Source organism: Suncus etruscus, chromosome 2 (genome assembly GCF_024139225.1).
Source record: "Suncus etruscus isolate mSunEtr1 chromosome 2, mSunEtr1.pri.cur, whole genome shotgun sequence".
NCBI classification, from domain to species: Eukaryota; Metazoa; Chordata; class Mammalia; order Eulipotyphla; family Soricidae; genus Suncus; species Suncus etruscus.
In genome coordinates, this window is record NC_064849.1 from 129,734,455 (window position 1) to 129,742,803 (window position 8,349).

An 8,349-nucleotide genomic window follows, 5' to 3' on the forward strand; every position below is an offset into this window, starting at 1 on the left:
GGCACGGGGGACCATATGGGACACCGGGATTCGAACCAACCACCTTAGGTCCTGGATCGGCTGCTTGCAAGGCAAACGCCGCTGTGCTGTCTCTCCGGGCCCTGTATCCTGATTTTTTAATTGCAAAAACAGAAAGCCTCTCTTTTCTGTGTATGCTTTAAAAGCCTCTTTTTAATGGTTTTGTAGCTTTTGTATATTTTCCAATATTTAAAAATATAATTAACAAAATTGTAAGATACCTAATTGTGTATCTTACATTAGGTATGCTCTTTAGTGGCAGAGCACTTGTTCTTGCATGTATTAGTTCCTGGACTCCATCCCTGGTAAGTCAAATAAAGAAATAAAAATAAAGCAAGATATTTAAAGAGTATAAGATAATGACCTTGATATATTTATTATAATTCAGAGATCACTTCTGGTGGTACTTGGGGGGACCTTATGTGGTGTTAGGGATCATTGCAAAGTGTACTGTATGCAAAACAAACGGCACAACCCTATACTATCCCTCTGACTTCTATATTATTTTTATTGCTTGTTAAAAAAAACAAATTTTGTTGTCTAGAACAATACATGTAAAAGCAACAATACTATTCCGTCATTTCTTCATTTCCCTTTTTTTCAACATCTTTGGTATCAAGGACATAGCTATGCCTTATTAAAACTTCACCTAGATGTCCAGTGCTCCATCACTATATTCTTCTGCATTTGTAAGCTGCATGTTTATAAAGCCACAAACAGACATCAAGTAGCCCTAGTGTTTCATCATCACTTAAGTTTCACCACTACTGGTTTTTCTATTAGTTCACTGTGGAAAGGTTTGGGACTTCGAGGTAAATTCATGGTAACTCTGGGAAAATTTTACTGGCGACTTTCCATTGTCTCAGCTGCTGTTGTTCTCATCCCTCCTGACTGGACTAGTCACTGCAGGGCCCAAACCGCAGAGCTCTGAAAGAAATCTGCATTGTAATTTAAAAATAAATATTTTATATTTTATTTTAATTTCTAATATAGTAACTCTGGATAGCCATTGTTCATACAAATAAAAAATATTTATATTTTTCAGTAAATTTTAAGGGTAAGAAAGGGTTTCCTAGACCAAAAAGTTTGAAAACACTTGGTCTATATTACTGAGGTGGTGTGTGTGTGTGTGTGTGTGTGTGTGTGTGTGTGTGTGTGTGTGTGAATATGCCTATTGAAAGATTACATTTTCCAGATTCCTTTAAAAATAACTTTGGCCATAATATTAAGTTCTTGCTAATGGGGTGTAAGCCAGAGTTTACTTTAGAGGCTTCTTAAAAGATGACCTGCAGAAAAGAAATCTGAGGGAATATTCTGTGTGTGTGTGTGTGTGTGTGTGTGTGTGTGTGTGTGTGTGTGTGTGTGTGCCTGGCTGGCTTGAGCAGGGGTACATATGGGGTTCCAGGGATCAAACCCGGTCAGTCATGAGTCAAGGCAAATGCCCTGCCTGCTATCTATCTCTTAAGCCTTGGAAATTCTTTTTGACTTCTTGCTATCTGATTGTCTGCTTCAGACTTCCTTTAAATGGAGAAAAATAAAAACTTAAGTAATGTTTTTAGTCACCATTATTTTGACTTTACATGCAATGTTATTTTTGTTACATGGCAGCAGAACTATATTCTGGTCCCTGCAAGTGGGGACAATGCTAAGACGACAGAAAACTTTGCTCTATGTGCAATTATAAGTATTCCCTCCCTTCCCTCCGTTGATGTTGTTTCCATCACTAGAGGATCTCACACACTTGATTGTGATGCTTCCACAATCAGCCACAGTGTACGTGTGTGTTTGTGTGTGTGTGTGTGGTGGGGAGAGAGGGAGAGACCTCTTTCAGTGTGATGTTTGTCCATGCAAACTCAAAGGTGTGGAGATGTGGGTAGGGGTCGAACTTTCTGGCTGCGGTGCTTCCATGTCTTTTAGGCTGTGATGCTTACAACTGGTTGTATTGTGGTGTGAAAATTACTTGTGGTGTTGGGTTTCACAAGGAGAATGACCATCATCTCACTTATGGGAAAGCACCTGGGATTAATATCTTTTCTGGCAAGGCAGGTGCTCTGAAACTGTATTACTTCCTAGATCATTGTAATTATTTTTAGGTTTATTTTTAAGGGGTTGGTGTGAGGATTGGGCCACATATGGTTGTACTCAGGGCTTACACTTGCCTATGGGCTCAGGGATCACTCTTGGAGATGTTCAGGGAATCAATCATATGCAGTGCTGGCAGTTGAACTGGAGTCTCTGTTTTCAAGGCAGGTGCCCTACCCACTGTCTTATCTTTCTAGCCCAGCATTGCCTCTTGTTATCTGATGAACAGAAAAATCACTTGTCATTGATGATTCCAAGGAGTAGTTATATATATCCTTTACCCCAAATAATGCCATTCCTGGGGCTGGAGTGGTGGCGCAGTGGTAGGACTTTTACCTTGCAATTTGTCTGACCTAGGACCAACCACGGTTCAATCCCCCAGCATCCCATATGGTCCCCCAAGCCAGGAGTGATTTCTGAGCACATAGCCAGGAGTAACCCTGAGCGTCACTGGGTGTGGCCCCCACCAAAAAAAAAAAGAATAAAAAAGAAAAATGCTATTCCTTCTCACAGAGGGACAAACAGTGACAAAAATGAACTGACATTATTCAATAGAAATAACTTTTTCTATTGATTTTTATCCTACCATAATCTATCATTTAGGTTAAGACTTGTTTTCTTGGATATAAACACCTCATCTAAGTTTTAACATAAACAGGTTGGTTTCACTCTTGCATATGAAAAATTTAGAAGTCAGTAGCAAAGGGCTATCTGTCATCATGGTAGATCTTTTTTCTGTCCACATGCAGGAATACTTTGCTGTTCAGAGTCACTACATGGTCTTGGAGAGCTTCTCAAGCCTTCCACAAGCATTCTAACAGGTAGGATGAAGAAGAAAGAGGAAAGGGGGTACAGTGCAACTCTCACACCTACTCAGTTCTTCAAAGAAAGTCTTCCTGATTTTCCATGTTGTTCCATGTTGTTCTTCCATTTCTGCAACGTGAACCAGGGGCAAAGGTGATCCTGTGACCATCTCAAGTCACAAAGGTGTTCTGTGAAATATAGATTTTCTTGCTGTTGATGTTCTAGCATAGGCAACTTCTTCTTCCTTTCTGAGGGGGAAAAGGGATGTTCTCTTCCTCACTGCAGTCTATGCAAGTATCTGTTCAGTTTTCAAGCCTTTCAGAAAAATGTTTGTTTTGAATCCCCCTGCTGAATCAAATATATAAACTTTAAAATTGCCAAGTATAAATAAACATGCAGATGTCAGATGTCAGGATACAACCAGTGAGGGTTGACTTATCATCCTAAAATGTCAGTGTCTCCACCAGCAGGGAAGGGTCAGAGGGCTCCTGAGCACACACCTTGGACAATTTGGTGAGAACTCTGATGCCAGGAGCTTGTGCATGTCACTTACATGTTGCTCTAATTTGTCCAGATTATTATAGGATATTTCCATATTGATTATTATGGAAATAAATACATAAAATTCATACAGCAGGATTTGATGATATTGACATAAACAAATAAAGTTAATTGTGGAACTGGGATTTAATAAGCATAAAATGTTTAGAGTTTGATTTTCTCTTTGAATGTGTGGTAGAATGGTATGGGGTATTAGGGTGTAGGAGTGGTTGTGGGGTGCTCCAAGCCAGACAACTTTGGGAGCTGCCATAACTTCTTTGGGACACTAGTGCTATATTTAGTGTAATTAAGTTTTGCTAATTCAGTAAAAAAAAAATACACTTTCCCTTGTGGCCTGAGAAAGTGAAATGTAGCTATTCAACAGTGGCTTATTTATAAGTAGGGAAGGACTAAGGGAGTGTCGGGGGTGGGGGTGGGAGATGGGGGTGCGGAAAGAGCCAGATTCCAGGTCCTAAATCACTCCTTGAAGCAGGCGATCCAAACAGCAGGCTGAACCTGAGTAAAACAGCAGAGTTGGGCAGCCTCCAATACACAGCTTGAAACATTCATACTTTTTAGGGATTTGACCCTGGCCTCTCTCTCTTTCTCATTCCTTAGAAGGATACAGAAGTATAAGAAGTATACAGGAAGTATATAAGTAAAAACTTATACAGGAAATATTCCTCCAGGGTCCCTAGAGATAGAACAATGGGTAGGGTGTTTGCCTTACATGTAGCTGACCCAGATTCTATCCCCATCATCACAAATGGTACCCCTGGGCCCTCCAGGAGTGCTTCTTGGAGTGCAAAGCCCACAGTTACCCCTAGGCATCACTGGGCGTGATCCCATCCCCACCCCTCCAGCCCACAAAAAATAACTTTCTTTAAAGGCTCCAGAGTCACAACCACATCCTACACTCCCAAGCCAAATTTTATTCAAGGGGAAGTATGTCTGGTAAAGGCAGAGACACAGTGTGTGATCTCTCTTATAGGCAAGTTCAGGTCACTGACAATTAGTGTCAATCAGGGTAGGCAAGCCTCATTAGAGGGACTGGCGTATGTTTTCCTGGGTGCTTTTGATAGCAGCTTTCTTTCAAGGGTTCTCATCATGGGCACAGAAATTACCTCAGTGGTTTGAAAAAATTTGCATGTAGGGGGTTGGGGATGACTGGGGATGTATCTCCATGTCCAAGTGCCTGCCTTGTAGACTTGAGGCTGTGAGTTGGATCTCAGCACTAACCACATGAGCAAACGTAATCCCCATGACCCTGACGTTTGAGAATCCCTGGCACTATTACAGTGTGTTAGCACCACAAAGGAGAAGTCACTGCATCCAAGACAATGTGTGAGAACCCCAGCTAGGAAGGGTGACATCTGGGGAGCACCATGTGATTTCTGCAGAGCAAGCACTTTGGCTGAAGCATATGATGATATGTATGGTACAACCAGAGTGAGGCCTCAGTGAGCACATGTGTGAATCCTGCAACCTGATATGGAATCCCTCTGACCCCTCCCAACCAACACTAAAGATGCATGAGCACCACAGCCTCAGGCATGCAATAATATCAACAATAATGAAAGGAAGAGAAAGCAGCCAGGGAATTTAAAATAAATTAACACTATTAGACTACAATAGCTGTCTTTTGAAGACTGTGGACTGGTTTTATGTATTGGGTGGTGGGCAGGGGCTGTCTACACTTGAGCCCATACCAGCATTTCTTGGGGGTTATTTTGGCCTGTGTTTAGGAGGGATCTCAGTGGGGTGTGGGTCTGTTGCATTTGAAGAAAGTACCTTAGCCCTGGTACTACTCTCAGGACCCTAATGGAATGACTTTAAATCATGCCCCTTTCTCCTTTATTTGTTGAGATGGATGAATGTCTGTCTTCCTTTGCTGCTCTGAAGTTCTGCTCAGGGCTTAGCACTAGTCAGGACTCCTGGGAAAAGTTGTATAAACAGGCAGTGGTCTGGGCCTAGGGCTCAATAGGTGAGCTCAAGCTTCAGAAAAGCCCTGGGTTTGATCCCTGTGACTAGAGGGGGGATGGAGTGAGAGCTTGAAAGATGAGGCAGGGGGACCCTCCAATTCCCAAGGCCCTCTGCATTGGACCATAGTGTGTCTTTTCTGATTCTAATAACAGACACTTTTCATGGAATAGATTATTCCATTGAGAAGTTTCTAGCTCTTCCTCTTTAAGAACATAGAACAGTGCCTGAGAAAGTAGACCCTCAGACAGGAATGGTTCATTCTCTCTCCACCCTTCCGTTGTCAGCTCAGAATGCTCTAGCACACATTATGCCTGGTCAGGTCATGGGTCTCTTGAGAGACTCCAAGAACAGTAAGAACTGATGGAAGAAGATGCTGCTGTTGGACTGTCCTGTAGTCTTTTGTCTCCTCGGAGTCAGGCTGAACACTCCTGCAGCCCCCTCCCCCAGTCCCTCCACCCTATGTGTTCATGGCAACTTCTGCGAACCTGAGGTCTATTTGGCTCTGAAAGATCCCAAGAGAGATCCATTCTTCACAAGGTTTCACTTGTTTCCACTTAATCTGCCCCCACCTGACAGAGTAAAATCAAGGAAATATTATACTTCCTGGCTCCTGCCTCTGTAAGCCCACAGGAACCTCCCTTTGTCATCCTCCTGATCCTGCCAGCAGGATCTTGTGTCTCTCTACCAGTCTCTACCCCCAGGCACTCAGGCTGCTGAAAATGGAGGCTTTCTTCTCAATGCTCTACCCAACTGCCTGCCAGGCTGCTCTACCCAAAATAAGACTTAGAAGGGGTCACCCACACAAACAGGCACCTCCCTCACCTAAAAATAACCCTCACCCTCTGTGAGAACTATTTGTGCTTATAAACAGACTGAACCTCACCCATTTCAATGTGACATCACTGTTTCCATAGCAAATAATGTTCTTCAAATGTACCCAAGTAGAAATCAAAAACACCACCAAAGGCAGCCCAGAGACAAGCATTTCCTCAAACAATGGTCACAACACTGTTTATGTGACCCAGCGGCAGAGTGAGGAGGTGCCAGTTGACTTTCACAACTCATTCCAGGGTCTCTTCACTGAAGAAGCACAAAGAGGACTCACCACCCCAAAAGCATCAGCCTCCAACTCCCCTCTCTTCTACCAGCCAGAGGATATTTGTACAGAGAGAAATGATTGGCACTTGAAATGCTGAGATGTTTTAGGATGGTCCCGCATCTGGAGCATGTGTTAATCTTCAACATTTCAAAGTAAGTATTTGGACTTGTGTTCTCTACAGAATTTTAAATAGCCCTGAAGTCTTGATCCCATTCACTGCCTGTAGCTTCTGTTCAACAGGCAGGCAAGGCTGGTGTTCATGGCTGCCTACAGCTTCAGGTTGAAATGTAGATCAATTGCTCGGAAGGGCAAAGGGCCTATTTTATGAGACCCTTCACTTCCCAGACTCTAACTCCTAGATTCTAGAATCTTGACACAGAGACAATGTGTTTAAAGGTACTAAAAATAGTGGATAGAGAGACAGGAATCCCCCTGACAGCTTATGTTTCAATCTTGGGGGTCTTTTGCTCCTGGAATTCTAGAAGGATATTCACTCTTCTCCATTGTTCAGCCTCAAAGTGTGGTGTGCATATACTTCAGGATGCTTCCCGACCCCCTACCTCTTAGAAGCAATAGTTGTGCCAGGGGCCAGAATGAGAGTATGAGGGTAAAGACATTTGTCTTGCATGTGACTGATTCTCCTTTCTGCATCCTCAGGACCCTTGCATAGAACTGTAACCCCTAGTGTTTAGAAATTTCTGGAAGGGGCCTCCAGATCCTGATAGGAAGGCTCCAAACTAAAATAAATGATAAAGAAGCACAGCATCTGAGACCTCCTGAGCCACAGTATGAATTTAACAATTTGCATATATTTAAAAGATTATATTACTCATGTAAATTATTGAGAGCAGTATGCAGACAATATTCTGGTGTGTGTGCATGTATGTATGTGTGATAGAGAAAGAGACAGAGAGAGGTACAAGAGGTAAACAAAATAATAACACTTTCTGTTTAGGAGAAAGCAGGAATATATGAAATTTTTATTTCCCTGTATCCTCATCAATGCCCTTCATTATCAACCTTTTGATGATTTTGTGGTCATTTTATAAGGCATGCTAATATTATCTGTTGTATCTTTACCTGTTTTGTTTCCCATCCATCCATAAAGGGTTAGCTTGAGATCTACTTCCTTTATGAAGCCTCCCTGACTCCTCAGTCCATGGGCCTCTCCATCTATGATGCTCAACTGATGTTGCCAGCCTGGCCCTCTCTTAGCCATACCAGCTCAGAATAGTGCACATGGTACCCACAGGATACAGACCTCAGTCTTCAGCTCCTGTTGCAGCCACAGTAAGCTCCTTCTACTAGGACAAAGGGGTGTTATGTGGACATAATCCCTGTCTTCCTCCTATCCCAGTGAGCTGCCCTCCTTGCTCCTTAGCTAGCTACTGCACAGTCATACATAAGTCATGCCTAGAAGGGAGAGTAAGGATTAGTGCTTCCTGCAGCTGAGGAGTGGTCCTGGCCTTATTGTATCTTGCAGGAGACTGCTCTCTATGGCCTTTTCCTGCCCCTATTTCCCTATGGGTGTCAGTTTCCATCCTTGCCCTGTGGTCCTGGCTATTTTTGGGTTAAGCAGTGTTGGAAATCCAGTGGATGGTTAGCCAGAGTTTGAATTCAGGTGCATGTATGTCTGTAAGAAGGATAATTGAGGGCCAGGAATGTAGCTTAGTGATAGAGCATTTGGTTTGCATGTAAGGGGATCTGGATCCAAACCTACTTCCACTGGGTAGTATTGAGGGCCAAAGAGCATCTTTGGAGGATCTGTAGAGTCATGCCTACTGTATTTGATCCCCTGCACCCAATATAGTTCCTTAAGTCTG

General features: G+C 42.9%; 1 pseudogene; it reads right to left on the reverse strand.

The window, feature by feature from the left end:
* Nucleotides 1-587: 587 nt before the first annotated feature.
* Nucleotides 588-840, reverse strand: LOC126001546 (small nuclear ribonucleoprotein F-like; annotated as a pseudogene).
* Between the last annotated feature and the right edge of the window lie 7,509 nt (nucleotides 841-8,349).